The sequence below is a fragment of the Pelophylax lessonae genome (assembly GCF_965119305.1).
Source record: "Pelophylax lessonae genome assembly, chromosome: 1".
Taxonomy (NCBI): domain Eukaryota; kingdom Metazoa; phylum Chordata; class Amphibia; order Anura; family Ranidae; genus Pelophylax; species Pelophylax lessonae.
Window position 1 is genome coordinate 80,086,525 of NC_138768.1, and position 17,217 is coordinate 80,103,741.

Here is a 17,217-nt window from a genome sequence, read left to right on the forward strand (position 1 = left end):
CACAATGTTAACCCCTTCCCTGCCAGTGTCATTATTACAGTAACAGTGCATATATTTAGCACCGATTACTGTAGTAATGTCACTGGTCCCTCAAAAGTGTCAAAAATATCAGTCAGGGGTCCGATCTGTCCGCCGCAAATGTCACAGTCCCTCAAAAAAATCACAGATTGCCGCCATTACTAGTAAAAAAACAAAAAACAAAAATGACATAAATCTTTCCCGTAGTTAGTAGACGCAATAAATTTTGCACAAACCAATCAAAATTCGCTTATCGCCTTTTTTTTTTTTTTTTTACCAAAAATATGTAGCAGAAAACAAATTGGCCTGAAATCTTAAAAAAATTAGATTTTTTAATTTTTTTGGGGAAACTTATATAGCAGAATGTGAAAAATATTGATTTTTTTCAGAATTGTTGCTCTTTTTTTGTGTATAGCGCAAAAAATAAAAATTGCACAGGTGATAAAATACCACCAAAAGAAAGCTATATTTGTGGGAAGAAAAGGAGGCAAATTTTGTTTGGGTAAAGAGTTGCACGACCGCGCAATTGTCAGTTAAAGTCACACAGGGCCAAGTTGAAAAAAAGTGGCCTGGTCATTAAGGGGGCAAATCCTTCCGGTCTTAAAGTGGTTAATATGTGCTGTGACTCTGGTTATTAGTATTTTTCAGTAATGAAGTTATTTTGTTTGGGTGTGATGTTTAAAGAAGAATTCCAGGATGGTATATTTTTACATAGTTTCATCAGTCCAGCTTGGACCAATGTAACTACAGTATGTATATACCGTACCTGTGGAATCCCTCTAGAAGTTGTAAATCACTGTACAGTCGTAGGCACCCCTACTTCAGTGATTTCCATTTGCTTCTGAGTCCCATGCCAAGCGACTGATTTGCTGCACCGTGAACACAGGAGGTCACCCATTTAGCATGGGTGCCATTTAGAGTTTTCTTTGCATTCTCCCAATGCATGCAAAACATTCTTGGATTAACAGCACTAGGTTGTTGGTTCAGATCCCGACCATAGCACTACCTGCATGGAGTTTGCAAGTTCTCCCTGTGCTTGTGTGGGTTTCCGGTCTCCTCCCACACTCCAAAGACATGTTGGTAGGATAACTGGCTCCTGTCTAAATTGGCCCTAGTATATGTATGCATAAATGTGAGTTAGGGATCTTAGATTGTAAGCTCCTTGAAGGCAGTGACTGATGTGAATGTACAATATACAGTTTTTGTAAAATGCTGTGTAAATGAATAGCGCTATATAAGTACCTGAAAAAAATAAAATAAAAAAAGTGGTCCAAGCTGGGCCAATGTAACTATGAAAAAACATCTACACCTGGAATTCTTCTAATATTAAAGTCTTTTTTTTTCTTTGTTTAAAAATAACAAACATGTTATACTTACCTGCTCTGTGTAATGGTTTTGCACAGAGCAGCCCCGATCCTCCTTTACTCGGGTCCCCCACCGCTGCTCCTGGCCCCTCCCTCCTGCCGAGTGCCCCCACAGTAAGCAGCTTGCCATGGAGGCACCCGAGTTGAGCCACTGCCCTGTGTCCATTCAGACATGGAGCCAGGGCTCAGCCCCGCCCCCTCTCTCCTCATTGGCTCAATTACTTTGATTGACAGCAGCAGGAGCCAATGGTGCCCGCTGCTGTGTCTTAGCCAACCAGAAGGGACAGCCCCAGACAGCCGATGCTCTCATGCACATCGCTGGATCCAGAAGGGCTCATGTAAGTATAAGGGGGGCTGCTGCACATAGAAGGTTTTTCTTTTTTTTTTTTTATCCTAATGCATAGAATGCATTAGGAAAAAAAAAAAACCTTCTGCCCTTAGAACCATTTTAATGTAACAAACTTAGTGGTCTGTGTTGTGAATTTCTTTGTTATAGAATTAACCTTCTTAGCGGTATTCCCGAGTGTGGCTCGGGGTTAAATTTCAGAGCCAAAAGCAGTAACCCCGAGCCACACTCGGGGTACCGCCAGAAGCATCGCTGGATCCTGTAAAAGAGGTTTCTTACCTTGTCACCGGGATCCAGCGATGTATCTCAGCGGTATGCGGCGGCGGATCTTCCTCCCGATCTTCTTCGTGCCCCGGCTTCCGTCTTCTGCGACGTGACATTCGCAGGGGGGTGGAACCGGCGGCAAATTCAAATGTAAAACACACCAAACACACTGATACCATTCAAAATAAAATAAATTCACATTACATTGCCCCCCAGTGCCCTTTCCTGCAGTTTTACTATACTTTTTATGTATGTATATATATATATATACACAAACACACACACAGTATGTATATATATATATATATATATATATATATATACAAACACACACACAGTGTATACATACATACATTAACTTTTTTATAGTCATTTATTATATTATATTTTATGATTTTGTGTCTCAAACTTTATCATACCCGAGATGTTATAAAGAAGAACACACAGTAAAAAAAAAAAAAATGTAAATACAGTAGTTGGTTTGGGCTGCTCATTCTCAAGAATTACATGCAAAATAATGGTACCGCTTTCAGCACCTAAAATCCGAAAGAATCATACCGCCAGGGAGGTTAAACGTTTCCAAATATTAGCTGGTAGATACTCCCGAGGAGGTACAAATTTATTTCCAGCTATTGGGTGGAAAATATTTCGGCTAATTGGTAAATTTGCACTACTGAGCGAGTACACCAAACCTAATATTATCCATATTCTCTGTATTTTTTCCTAATTTTTCAATCTCTCCTCTACTAAGAGAGCTGAAAAGACAGCCTAAGCCTCATGTCTTCAATCTTCAGCAGTCTTTATATTCCAAGCTTTAGCCCTAGAGCCATACGGAATTGTATGGTAAAAATAAATGAGGTCTCTGCAAAATATGAAGTTATTAAATATGGCAGTTATGCCAATGATGGAAGTGTTTGGAATTTGTTATGTATATATAATTCCCAAATGCCATGACACATGTCTATGTATTTGTGAATTATTTGCTGACCTCACAGGTGTATACATATTGATAGATGACACGAGTCTGTGCAGAGTGTAACATAAACCTGCCATTGATTATAATGGTAATAACAGTGAGAGTATCAGGTGACACCTTACTACTGCTCTTCTCAGTGACTCAACCAGCACAACTATTTCACTCAAAGCAAATCTGCAGAATTTAGACAACTCATTAACTAATGTGACTCACCATAGAAAATATAGTATCAGGGTCAGATCACAGTGACTTTTTACTGGTATGTTGTCTCATACGAAATGAGAAAATAAGCAGATCATTCAGTAAGCCACAAGAACCTTTTTTTAGAACAGGAATTAAAAAAAAAAAAATAGCAGATCTTTTGGTTAGCCAGTACAGTAGTACCTTTTTAGAATAAGGATGAGAAGTACTGCTTCTTCTAGATCAGGGGCAGACATACCATTTGTGGCGGACGTTCAACAGCACAAGGACCCTTAGGGAGTCAGGGGATGATTTATACTATCCATGGGGGTCCCCCAGGATTCTGTCCTGGGGCCAATCCTGTTTAATTTATTCATAAATGATCTAGAGGAGGGGATATCTAGTACAATCTCAGTATTTGCGGATGATACTAAACTAAGCATGCCAATATCTTCTATGCAGGATGTGGAAACCTTACAAGCGGACCTGAACAAAATAATGGGGTGGGCAACTACATGGCAGATGAGGTTTAATGTTGAAAAATGTAAAGTAATGCACTTGGGTGCCAGAAACCAGAAAGCAAGCTACTCACTAGGGGGGGAACCTCTGGGTGAGTCTAGGATGGAAAAGGACTTGGGGGTACTGGTAGACAACAGGCTTGGCAGTGGCATGCAATGCCAAGCCGCTGCAAGCAAAGCAAACAGAATACTGGGATGTATAAAAAAGGGGATTCACTCCAGAAATAAAGAGATTATTCTCCCGCTCTACAAGACTCTGGTCCGGCCACATCTGGAGTATGCTGTCCAGTTCTGGGCACCGGTCCTCAGGAAGGATGTGCTGGAACTGGAGAAAGTCCAGAGAAGGGCAAAAAAAAATAATTAGGGGAATGGAGGACATCAGTTATGAGGAAAGACTACAAGCACTGAACTTATTCTCTCTGGAGAAGAGACGATTGAGGGGGGGATATGATATCAATGTACAAATACTGTACTGGCAACCCTAGCATAAGGAACAAACTATTCAGAGAAAGGGAATACAATAAGACACATGGCCACTCACTAAAACTAGAGGAAAGGCGGTTTAACCTTAAAATACGTAGGGGGTTCTTCACTGTAAGAGCAGTAAGGATGTGGAATTCTCTTCCGCAAACAGACGTATCAGCAGGGAGCATTGATAGTTTCAAAAAGATATTAGATGGGCATCTTAAGGACCACAACATACAGGGGTATACAATGTACGGTTAAAAGTAGACACACACACACACACCATAGGTTGAACTGGATGGACTGCTCTTTTTTCAACCTCACTAACTATGTAACTATGGCCCAGGTGGGTGCTGAGATCTGGGTGGTGTTCATCCCCATAGCATACTATGGACAATGAGTGGGTTTAGGGCAACTTTCTCAACCATCTTATCACAGGGGAACTCTCAAAATAATTTTCACGGCTCGAGAAACACCTACCAAAATAATCTTGGATGAGATGGGAAAATGCTCCTTATAGTGGTGGCCAAGAGGAAGAATGAAATCCTGAGGCCCCATTCACACCTGAGCGTATCGTTTTTAGGTGTTTTTTGGGCTTTTTTCCTGGCGTTTTTTGGGGCTTTTTACAGGCGTTGTTTCTGGCTTTTTTTCAGGTGTTTTTTGCAGGTGTTTGGAGGCAGGTATTGACATCTAACAAAAACTCTGATAATCAGCCAAAAAAGAAGCTCATGTACTCTTTTGAGCTTCAGGCGTTTTGCTTCAGGAGACAAAACGCTCAGATGTGAACAGGGGCCATTGAAATTAAAGGGATTTTGCTTGTTGGGCATTTTGAGACTTTAGAGATGAGCGTTTCACGAGCTGAAATATGCTCAGGTGTGAACAGGGCCCTACAATGGTGGTCAGAATTTCACCCTTAAAAAGATAATTGGTGTGATACTGCTGGCTCTGGCTAGTGGCCTTGGCCCAGGAACTATGGAGGCACCATCAAGGAGGCCAATCAGCTACAGCTCAAAGAATCTCAGGCAAACTCTAAAAGAACCCTATGATTTCTTGGAAACCTGGTTGAAAATGGCTGGTTTGGGTATCATAAAAGCTACTCTTTATCTGCATGTGTCCCTTTATTTTTCCAACGTAAATAAGTATTTGTATTTGAGTAGTAATTGAATGGGGGGTCAAAAAATTGTTCATGCACAGGGCTCTTTTGTAACCTCCTCTGCCTAATAATGGTTTTCAGGTGAAAAACAAATTGGCTAGCTAAGAGTAGATAGAAAATAGAAGATAGATAATAACAGAGTGTGCAGGAGTCTACTAAAACACCCAGATATTATGCTCAAACCATATTCCTACTCCATGTGAGAAACATCAGGTCTTCTGGAAAAATAGAGGTTTTGATTAAGGTCCACGCTAATGCAGTGCAGGAAACATTGTGATCCCTGTGAGCGCTTTTAAATCGCACTGCCCTTGCAAGCCAAATGCAGGTCACTGGATTGCATGGTAAAAAATGACCGACCATGCCATCCAGTTGCAGTGTGGTTTCAAAATTGCTGCATGCGTGTCTCTGGTGCAATGCAGTGTGATTTAAGCCCATTCAAAATGAATGGGCTCAAATCGCACCACCCTGAATTGCATGTGAATTGAACAGGAATGTGGGGTGGTTCCTGTGCAAATCACATGTGGTTCATAATGTGAGCCTTAAGCCTCGTACACACTGCTAGTTTTTTCGTTCAACCCATCGGTTGAACGAAAAAAACACCCGACAGCTCAGAAGGAGCCGCTGTACTAGCTACCAAATGCTAGTACAGCAATCTCCCCTGCTGTACTATTGTGTTCTGACAGAGGAATGGCCCCCCCCACCAGATTACTCCGGTCAGCGCTCCCAGCCATTGGCTTAGAATGCTGATCAGGAGCCGATCGTCAGTCCTCTTTCGGTCATGCCCCGGCCATAGTACAGTACAAACAGGCCGAATGTCAGCCGATTTCTATAGTTTACTAGGCTTTAGGGTGATACCATTTATTGGCTAACTAGATAGATTTTAGTGCAAGCAATCTGAGTAAGCACAGTGTAACTGTGAAACGCGTTAACCGCTGTCATCGCTACTGTCCTGTGGTGTAGTCCTTGGGAATATCCAATAAATGGACTTTCATTTATTTTGCAGCCATTCCTTTCTACAAGCAATCAAGGCACACTGGCCTCTTCTTCATGCAAGATTAGGCCAGTGTGCCTTGAAAACTACAATCTAGCTAGCAGTAAATGTTATCACTCTAAATCTAAACTTCTACTTTTATCGAATGATAACATAATACAGAACTGTTCTTGTGACAAAATAGAAAATATTTTTTCGCAATTGCCCAGGTAAACCGAAAACTAACTTCACCAATTATCTATTTGTTTTTTTGACTTGCAAGTATTTAGGCTACGTTCACATCTTGGCATTTTTTTATGGGTGTTTTTTCAGGCGTTTTTACAGGCGTTTTTGTGCAGGCGTTTTTAGGTTGACTAGTGACCAATGGAAAAAAATAAAAACGCCTTTAATCTGCCCAAAAAGAAGCTCATGTACTTTTTTGAGCGTTGGGCGTTTTGCTTAAAACGTCAAAACGTTCAGATGTGAACAGGGGCCATTGAAATGAATAGGATTTGTCTTGTTGGGTGTTTTTTGAGCTGATCCTAGAGCAGAAAAACTCCCCAAAAACGTCCCAAAACGCCTACATATGAACTTAGCCTTAGGCTACATTCACACCTGAGCGTAGCGTTTTCGCGCGTTTTTTACCGCGATTTTTACCGCGATTTTACCGCGATTTACAGGCGTTTTTTGTGCAGGCGTTTTTTGATTGAATAGATACCAATGGAAAACGCCTGTAATCTGCCCAAAAAGAAGCTCATGTACTTTTTTGAGCGTTGGGCGTTTTGTATACAGCGTCAAAATGCTCAGATGTGAACAGGGGCCATTGAAATGAATAGGATTTGTCTTGTTGGGCGTTTTGAGAGCTGATCCTAGAGCAGAAAAACTCCCCAAAAACGCCCCAAAACGCCTAGATGTGAACGGAGCCTTATACTTTCTAAAAACTGCAGATAACATGCCTTATTAAATTGTATTTACATGTAGAATAGTGGATATTTTCCATCACTGGCAGTTTTTTTTTTAATCGAAACAGTCTGAATTGCAAAGCCCCTATTTGCAAAAAAAGAGGAGAGAGAAGACCAGAGGAGAAAGGACGAGAGAGCAATGTTTCTGAACCAACTAATCAAGGCTACCTACCAATTGTCTAGGTGAGGATCTATTGGATGGAGGTGATTACTTCAGGCAAAGCAGTACCTTGAAAGGGAATGGAAGTGGTCAAGTCAGGACAAGTAATGACCAATGCATCACAGTTATTACGTTTATATAATGTGAAGCAGAGGTGGCCGGGGCTGGTCTCCTGAGTGATGTCCAATCAGTTTCCGGAAGCAGGGCGGAGTGTTTCTTCTATTTAAGTAGGTCCGTGACACGCTATGCGATCCCCACTGAGGAAGTCCCGCCCATTCTGGACGCAACGCATACGGGGGACGTCACGTGACCTGTGGCCATCTTTAATCTTTCTCTGCTTGGACACGGACAGGCATGCATACTTGCAGGCTCTGCAATATCGCTGTATTTGATCAGTTCAAACGTGAGTGTATTACCTCATCTAATAAAGCTTTTATCAAAGTATATACAGAGAGCATTAGATTGTTTTCTCTCTTACATACTATGGGGATACTGCTTGGAGGATCCTTTTTGCTTACTGAGGTCTCCAGATATTAAGGAGGATCTAAGGCGTATACACCTGGCATACTGTGTTTCAAGGAGTGAAGGAGTGGAGGTGGTTTCCATTGTTTCCTTGTGGATATTACATGCTGTTTGACCCTGTAGGGTCACAAGGATAAGGTGAGAGGCAGAGAGTGATATGGTGGCAGGATCTCTGGAGCACCTGTTTCTGATTGTCACAGAATTGTTATCTGCTCTAGAACCATTGACCACTGGGATAGTCATCTCTTCCTTTTTCTACACTGGGACCTGAGTTCTTGGGACTTTCTTTCTGGAGCATGTTAATAACAATTATGATGCATCAATAGGATTGCGCTGCACTATCTTATAACATTATCTAGCTCTTGTGGGTTCTGATCATAGACCACAATGCTCTTCTCACCCTTCGGTGCTATAAAGTGCTCACTGTGGTGAAGCCATGTGCACTGAGAAAAAAAATTGCTGGTGTCATGAGATAATGCTTTTAATTTTATGCCATACATTTCTCCTTCTGAAATTTTTGTTTTATTTTTACAAAACAACTGATCTAGGACAGTTTACAGCCAACATTAGAAAAGCCAATTTTTAACAATGGACTGGAAACAGTAATCATAACACAAGTTCAATCTGGGTTTTTCGTGTAGAGATTACGTATGCCTCATTGGATTCCATGATATCGTCCTCTGTTTCTGTCTGAAATAAAAAAAGTCAGTCTTTTTTAATTTTTGTGGTTGGATCTTGGCACCCATCAAGGTCTATTCTTCTATTAGGAAAGCCACGTGTACGCTACAGATACAAGTACAAGTCAAACGTATGCAAACTGCACCTATACTGACTAAGTGATTAATCATTATGCTAAATCCTAATCCTATCCTAAATAAAGTGTGGTGACTGGTTCAAGCACTTCTCTTTCAGGGTCAACTGCAGCCTTGCCCACCTAAAATAAAGCTCAGCAATGAACCTGTAATAAAAGGGCTACAATCCTACACTTCTGGGATCCCCCGCCGGTGCTCTCTGGTCCTCCCCTTCACCATAGCACTCCTCTTGCTATGGGGGCACTCGTGCGGGCACGCTCCCGAGTCGGGCTGCATGCTTCCATAGACACATAGAACGCGGCTCAGCCTTGCCCCCTGCACCCTCCTCAAAGGATTTGATTGACAGCAGCAGGAGTCTATGGTCCCCGCTGCTGCCAGAGCTTTCAGTGAATACAAGAAGAGGAAAGAAGAGCTGCTGTAGACGGGAGAGCGCTGAATAGAGAGAATACTCAGGCAACTGTTTGAGGGGGCTGGGGGAGGTGCTATCAATAGGTTTTTTTTTTTACTTTAAAGTGGTTAAAAATGCAAAGGTTTTTTTTTTTTTTTTTACCCTAATGCATTCTCTGCATTAGGGTAAAAAAAGCTTCCAATATCCTCCCCTCCATCTCCCCTTTAAACACTTACCTAAGCCCTCTCTCGATCCAGCGCTGGGCCTGTTTGCAGCAGCTCTTCTCCCTTCTCTTTTCTCACAGGAATCACGGAAGCCAGTAATTACTTTCAGTCAAATCCTGTAAAGCGGGAGAGAGGGACGGGGGCCAAGCTGCACTGTATGTATCTATAGACACACACCCTGGCTCAGGAGCGAGCCTGCACTTGTGTCTCCATAACAGTTTGCTATGGTGGTGCACACAGAGGAGGAGGGGCCTAAAGTTCCAGCAGGGCACCCCAGAATAGGAGGTTCAGGGCCACTCTGTGCAAAACTATTGAGCAGGTAACTACAACACGTCTTATTTTAGAAAAAAAAAAGAATTTAGGCTTTACAACTGCTTTAATGCAAAAAATGCATTGAAGTGGAGCTCTACCCAAAAGGGGAAGCTCCGCTTGTTTGTACCCTCCACTGCCACATCTGGCCCTTTGTGGAGAGGAGGGGGAGCGGATACCTGTCAAAACCAGGTACCCGCTTCCACTACCAGGTAAGATTGCCGCACGGTGATCACGGGGATGTATGACATTTCGGGCCCCCCCCCCGCATTGCCTTCTGGGAGACGCACAGGTCCCAGAAGACAGCGGGACTACTCAGAAAGCCCAGCGGGACTCGCGCATGCGCAGTAGAAAACAGGCTGTAAAGGCTTCACTTCCTGTCTCCCTTAGATGGCGGCCCCTGCACCCAAAGCCGATTGATGAATTGGCTAGGGGTGCCAACATCGCGGGATCCCTGGACAGGTAATTTCCTTATATTAAAAGTCAGCAGCTACAGTGTTTGTAGCTGCTGACTTTTCATTTATTTATTTTCTTTTTACAGGCTGGAACTCCGCTTTAAGGTAAATCTTTTGCCTTTAGAACCACTTTAATGCCATTTTGAAGACAGTATTAGCAGTTCACCTAAGGCATCTGTACATATGCAGGTGTGCTCTAATCAACGCTGCTAACACACATCTCCTAAAGCTTATATAATCTGCAGTTTAGCTTTAGTTTTTAGATTGGTTGTGTGGCGATATATTGACTGCAGAATTGCAGTGGTATGCCTTGATGCCATGCAAGACTGCACAGCAGTTACAAAGGTATCTTTGAATTTGCATATGTCAAACAATAAAATAAGACAGTAGACAACCCTTCTGAAGACATACCAGCCCATGGCTAATTGATCTAATGCATCAAGGCACCCAGTAGAGATGAGTGCATTTGCCTTTCACAAGCTGGATCTCCAACAATCCACTTAACCGTTCACTATAGCCAGAATATGCATTAGGTTCCCACCCCCCACCCTTATAATGGAAGCCGATGTAAAAGACTAGCATTGGATTCCTCCACATTGGTGACCACCAGTCATCTAATGAAATCTACCTTTAATTTGGCCATAAACAGATTGAAATTTGACCAGTTCAGCAGGAACTGGATGAGTTTTGATCAATCTATTGGCAGACTGGTTGTACTGAAGTCAATCTATTTTGCTTTCCGATCAAAAACAGAACGTATTCTTGGCGATTTTAAAGTGTTTTCGCATTGAAGTCTTTTGAGGCCAAAAACACCTGCACAGTACACTCTAAAAAAGATGTACTTTTTGGAATGTAGGGTGACTACGCCTACAAATGTAAGTGAATGTAAATATATTCGCGCCAAACAAAAAAATTAAATACTAAAAGTGAATAAATATAGAACTGCTGCTGCTTCAAACCACCATGGGCCATACAATATGTGTAAAAAATTGTCGCAAAATGATGCGATCAACAGCGCATGTTCAAAACATAAGTACTCCATCAAATATAGCGAAAAATGTACACAACCACTAATCATAATAATAATATTAATAAAGAGCTCTGTGAAAATACAAAAATATGTGTTAATAAATATTAATAATTGATATTAGAAAACAATCGTGCAATAACAGTCCCCACAAAAAAGTCCAGCATTGACACCGTGCGGATTCCTTTAATTCTTCCACCATGTGAACACACTCCTTCAACGTTTTGCGATTCAGCCCGGAACACACGCTGAATCAGGCTCTTCCAGTGCGGCGTGACTCCCCTGTGCAGTGCTGGAAGCCGCGCGGGAGAACTTTTTAAGCTTGCGAGTCCATTTGTAAACCAATACTGTATATTTTATTTGCCCTATTGGGGCCCAGTTTTTTCTATCTTAAATAAACTGGCAAAATTTTAAATATTACACCATGAGGAGAATATCTTTTTTTATGTCCGTGGTTCCTGAGATACAAGCAGCCAGTGTATGGAAAGGACCCTCCGGGAGGATACAACAAGCATCCCATTTAGATCAAGGAGATCTTACAGGCTTATCTGGACCTCTACTTGCCATATGGTAAGAGGGGTCAATATCATCCGGTAAATGTGCATTTCTGCCATCTTTCTCAGCACGGAAGGTGTCACCATTACTGCTATTCAGAAGAATTTGCACTTTGCATTTTTGAAGGAGTGTGTTCACATGGTGGAAGATTTAAAGCATGGGTGTCCAACCTTTTGGCTTCTCTGGGCCACATTGAGTGTAGAGAAATTTTCTCGGGCCGCATATAAAATATATACTGTAGTTAAGGTATATAAGTAATAAAAACGCCGCCGTGCCCTTCCCATGCTACCGCGCCTCCCCCCCCCAGCACTAATTTAACACAACTAGTGGATGATCCCCTCCAAGGCTGCCTCTGTGGCCGTGCCCCCGACTTGACTTCCTTCCTCTCCAGCAAAAAAAAAAAAAAAAATTGTCAGGGGGCAGTGGGCCGCATGCGGCCCCCGGGCCGCAGGTTGGACATGCCTGATTTAAAGGGATCCGCATGGTGTCAATGCTGGACTTTTTTTGTGGGGACTGTTATTGCATGATTTTTTCATATCGATTATTAATATTTATTAACATTTATATACATCTTTTTGTATTTGCGCAGAGAACTTTTTTATTGTTATTATTACTATTATTATTATAAGTGGTTGTTTACATTTACACTATATTTGATGGAGTACTTATGTTTTGAACATGCGCTGTTGATCGCATAGTTTTGCAACAAAGTTTTACCCCTACAAATGTAAACCTTAACCATTAGAAAGAATGTGATTCTGCATGTTGAGTCAGACATAGGGAAAGGACCTGAAAACTGCGAATAGGGGCTCTGGATAAGGTGATAGAAGGGTGCTCAGATATTATTGGATAAAAGGTAAGTCCACACCAGTCATCTGTCTGTACTATACACAATAAGTTGTGTAGTTACAGAGCCAAATAGCAAGGATTTGCAGGGATCCTCCTGCTATCCTAAAAATAGGACTTAACCATTTGATTTTTGTTGGAAGTGTGACATTAAAATAATATCTCTAAGGCCACTTTCACACGTTCCGTGCTCTGCTCAGCAGAGAGGGAGGTGTCAGAGCCCCGCTGCTCTCTATGGGGAATCGGATGAAAGCAGACCACCTGTCTGCTCTCATCCGATCCGATCCCCAGGACGGATGGAAAATAGGGTTTCCATCCGTCCGGATTTCACAGACAGGATCGGATGCGGATGGCAGCGGGTGTCAGCGGACATGTCACCGCTGACATCTGCTGCTCCATAGGGCTGAATGGGGCATCCGATCAGATCTGCCTAAAAAACTGACAGGCGGATCTGATTGGAACGCCCGTGTGAAAGAGCCCTTAAGAAAGCATGCTGTGACTTACAGTGCTTAAGGCCCCTTTCACACTATCCGTCCGTCGGACGGATTCCATTTTTCTCAGCGGGGGATCGAGCCGCCGATCCCCCGCTGAGCAGGAGGATGACAGCTGTGCCTCCGCGCTATGTGACACAGCTGTCAGTTCCCCATGCATCTCTATGGGGGAAATCGGATGGGAACGGACCGTCGGTCCGTTCTCATCCGATCCCATCCGATCCGCTGGACGTATGGAAAATAGGGTTTCCATCCGTCCAGATTTGATGGATCGGATGTCAGCGGACATGTCTCCGCTGACATCCGATCCCCCATAGAGATGCATGGGGCATCCGTTCAGATCTGCCAAAAAAAATGGACAGGCGGATCTGAACGGTCCGCCTGTGTGAAAGGGGCCTTAGAGTAAAGACATTTGGGTTCCATATGGCCCTCCTTGGGCTAAGTTGCCTAGCAGAACAGTGAGCCAGTTTGGAGATTAGGGAGAAACCTCAAGTAAATAAAAAAGAAAAAGTCAACAGTTTATTCATGGCTGGAGTTCCACCACATCATATTGGTGGCACACAATAAGGTAGAACACATTGACTCCTCTGTTCTCCTACATCTGCTTTTCACTTACACATGAAAGAAGCCAACAAGTGTTTTTTATTTGCTGTAATTTTAGGTTTATGTTCCTGTGTGTGCAAGATGCCTTCTGAAAACAACAAGATCAGTTCCTCTGTTTTTTTTTATCTGCTGTGTATCATGCAATGGAATTCTTTGAACGTGATTACATTACACCATCCAAGCACACACCTATCCTTCTGTATCCAGCTCCTTTTACCTTGAAGGTAATGGCCAAGCATGATACCCCTTGGAAGACCTATTGTTTTAAGTCATGAGAAAAGTTCTAACTTTAGGACGCACTCGATAAAGCAATGAAAAAAGTATTTAAAAAAAAAGTAATGCCAGGATGATGTACACTGTACTCTACCACAGCAACCAATACAAGCACAATTTAGAAATGAGAGCAACGAAAGTTTCTGATTTGATGCTATAGCTTACTAAACGTCATGTTCAATTCGATTTCAACAATTTCAACAGTTGATTTAGGAGTTTCAGGAGTTGATTTACTAAAACTAAAAATGTGCGAAATCTGGTGCATGGTAGCCAATCAGCTTCTAACTTCAGCTTGTTCAATTAGGCTTTGATAAAAAAAACTGGAAACTGATTGGTTTTTGCACCAGATTTTGCACTCTTCAGTTTTAGTAAATCCACTCCTAAGTGAAAACCTATCCTAACATGGCTCCTGTTGGCAATTGAACTGTTCAAGTTGGTGTGACGCTGACTTTGCGTTGCCACACTGATTTAAAAAAGTCGTTCCTGCACTACTTTTGACGATTTTAGGTGTGACTTTCACGAACATCTGTAAATAAAGTCATACAGATTTCAGCCAATTCACACCTGAAGTCGCACTGCCATGTGGCTTTTAAATAGTGCGATTCAAAGTAAAGTAGCACAATTTCAAAGTTGGATTCAGTGTGAACCAGGGCTTAGTGTTGCGGACAAAAGATTTAGAAGAACGTGAAAACTAAAACTGAAAAAAGATATACAAAACTAATATACGTTTCCTTAAAACTGAAGCTTAGGTATGGCAATTGTTTCATAGTTACATTGGTCCAACTTGAACCAATGTAAGTAGATATGTGCCATACCTGTGGGATCCCTGTGGAAGCTGGAAATGATTGTAGTAGGCCCTGCTACTCTAAAGCCCCGTACACACGTACCGATGATTGTCGGCCGAACGGTCGGCCGTCTTTTGTCCAGGGCTGTCGTGTCTGTTGAAAACTGCAAAAGACTGCACACGAATTTTGTCGGCCAACAACAGCCGACTGCAGAAGTGATGCCATGTGATGGTTCACTTTCCTTGTCTTTTTTCTTTTCTGAGCATGCCCAGTCTTGCTAATCGGCGTGTCTGTCGGCCGAAATCTGTACTGACTGGCGAACAATCGGGCGTTCTGGTGACGGCCAACAAAAATTTTAATGACTGCACGACAGATTCTGTTCGGCCGAAAATGCGCTGTCGGCTGTCGGAAGCATCATACTAACAAGCCTACAATCGGCCGATCGGTCGTCGGCCGAATATTTACGGCTGACAATCGGTACGTGTGTACGGGGCTTAAGTCCCAGGTACCTTGCATGCAAAGGAGGTCACTGTCTCAGCATGGGTGACCTTTAGGGGGCACTTTGCATTTTCTCAATGAATGCAAAACGTTCTGATTGGACAAAGTGGAGAGGTACAGTGGTGGTGGTAATCCAATCAGAGAATGCTTCCCATTCATTGAGAAAATTCAAGCTGTTCCCTGAATGGTGCCCAAGCTGAGCATCCACCTGTGTTCACAATGCAATAGTACAGCTGCTTGGCATGGACATGAAAGTTAGTGGAGATCACTGCAGTAGCAGTGCCTTCTACAGTGATTTCCAGCTTCAACTGGGATCCCACTGGTATGACACATACATACATACATACATACTTACATTGGTCCAAGCAGGATGTAAAAATTGTCATACCCAAACAGCTTTAAAATCTCTAGATGGTATAACAAGCTTCACTTATTCACCTTGCTAGTGACCACCTAAAGCAAGAATCTTACACCCCTGTGTGCTCAGCATAAAGCTCGCTAAAAACATTAACATCTCATCATACAATCTTTGTATGATTAACTTTAAATTTACCAAAACTATATATGTAATATGAGGATCTACATAAACAGTCGAATCAATCTGCATCCAAACAGATAGGTCCCATCTACATAGTTGTTGGTAGATCCAAAGAAGCTTGTACAGTCATATTGTTATAAGTGTGGTGCTATATTGTATCTGAGCACCACAACATCACATGGCAGAAACAATGCATTTAGGCATCTAGACGCGGTGAAGACAGCTTGCTGAAGTTCAAATCGAGCATCAGAGTGGGGAAGAAAGAGGATTTAAGTGACTTTGAACGTGGCATGGTTGTTAGTGCCAGACGGGCTAGTCCGATTATTTAAAAAACTGCTAATCTACTGAGATTTTCATGCAAAACCATCTCTCGGGTTTAGATGGAATAGTCAGAAAATGAGAAAATATCCAATGAGCGGCAGTTGTGTGGATAAAAATGCCTTGTTGCTGACCATCTTAATCCCTTTATGACTACAGTGTACCCATCTTCTGATGGCTCCTTCCAGCAGGATAATGCACCATGTCACAAATCTCAATTCATCTCACCACTGGTTTCTTGAACATGACAATGAGGTCACTGTACTCCAATGGCCTCCACACTCACCAGATCTCAATCCAATAGAGCACCTTTGGGATGTGGTGGAATGCGAGATTTGCATCATGGATGTGCAGCCAACAAATGCTCTCATGTCAATTTGGACCAAAATCTCTGAGGAATATTTCCAACACCTTGTTGAATCTATGCCACAAAGAAGTAAGGCAGTTCTGAAGGCAAAGGGGGTCCAACCCAGTACAAGCAAGGTGTACCTGATAAAGTGGCCAGTGAGTGTATATGTATCCATGGGTTAGAGTGTATCAGGAGTTCATGCCATCTACAACTACAATACCACTGATAAGCTGTCACTGCAACAAGCTAATAAGACCAGATATCAATTCTCACCAAGAGCACTCCTGAGCCTAGAATAGCTATCTATTAACTGTCATTACTACAAACTCAGACATCAGTGTGTAATCCTACATTATAGGGGCAAAGCAGCAGAATCAGGCTATAGGCAGATAAAATCTAGACTATCTATTTTCAGAGGCTCATTTGTTGCCCCCAGACTATGTCAATGTTTCCTGCATATGGTTTGTTCTTTTCACCATCATTAACAGGTTGGGAAGTTCACCCAGCATACAGTAATATCTATCAAACACTGGAAAACGCAGTGGGAGCACTGTAACTGCAGGGAATGAGACATCTGGGCAACAGCTGTACAGATCACCAGATGTTCATACAGGGATGAGTGCAGCTCTGATCATGGATCATCTACTACTGCTCCCATTCTGCCGCTAACCTGTGCACGACATCTACTCATCATGTTCAGCCATTACACGCATATTATAGGAAACCAGTACTAAGACAAAGTGCTGGCTATTAGGCTGATAAAAAGAATTCCAGACTTTGTGTCAATGACCTGGAAGTAGAGTTCTCACTTTACTAAATTCATTTGCTACATGCTTGTTGGAGGTCAG

At 42.4% G+C, this 17,217-nt stretch overlaps 1 protein-coding gene across 1 annotated transcript in view; it reads right to left on the reverse strand.

The window, feature by feature from the left end:
- GDNF (glial cell derived neurotrophic factor) overlaps nt 1–17,217 on the reverse strand; it is a 104,504-nt gene that overhangs the window by 26,969 nt on the left and 60,318 nt on the right. The window lies entirely within an intron of this gene.